Below are 395 nucleotides of genomic sequence, written 5' to 3'. Positions count from 1 at the left end.
TGTTGCAAGTGAACAGATTTTAGCAAAGACATCTTGTGATAAGCAAAGACACCTTGGACCTTGCTCTGGCTGTCTTATTAGAAACTTTGACCCTTACATATGTTCTGTAGCATTGAAGTCACAAGAGAAACTATCTTTGCTGGTTTGAGGACAGATACAAAGTTTCACAGAAAAGCTCAAGTTCCAGAGACTAGAGAAGTTTAAAAAAAGTTAATACTGAGATGAGCACATAAAAATAAGTAACATTCTTACATACCAGCAATAACCATTCATATACATAGCATAATATAACAGGTTAAGATCCACTTCATAATAGGAATAAAAGCTATCTATAAAATGATAACAAATTACTTAAATAAAAATGAATTACAGTTGTATGTAAATATAAACTAATT

This window comes from Capricornis sumatraensis, chromosome 22 (genome assembly GCF_032405125.1).
Source record: "Capricornis sumatraensis isolate serow.1 chromosome 22, serow.2, whole genome shotgun sequence".
Lineage (NCBI taxonomy): Eukaryota > Metazoa > Chordata > Mammalia > Artiodactyla > Bovidae > Capricornis > Capricornis sumatraensis.
This window is presented reverse-complemented; position numbering follows the sequence as displayed.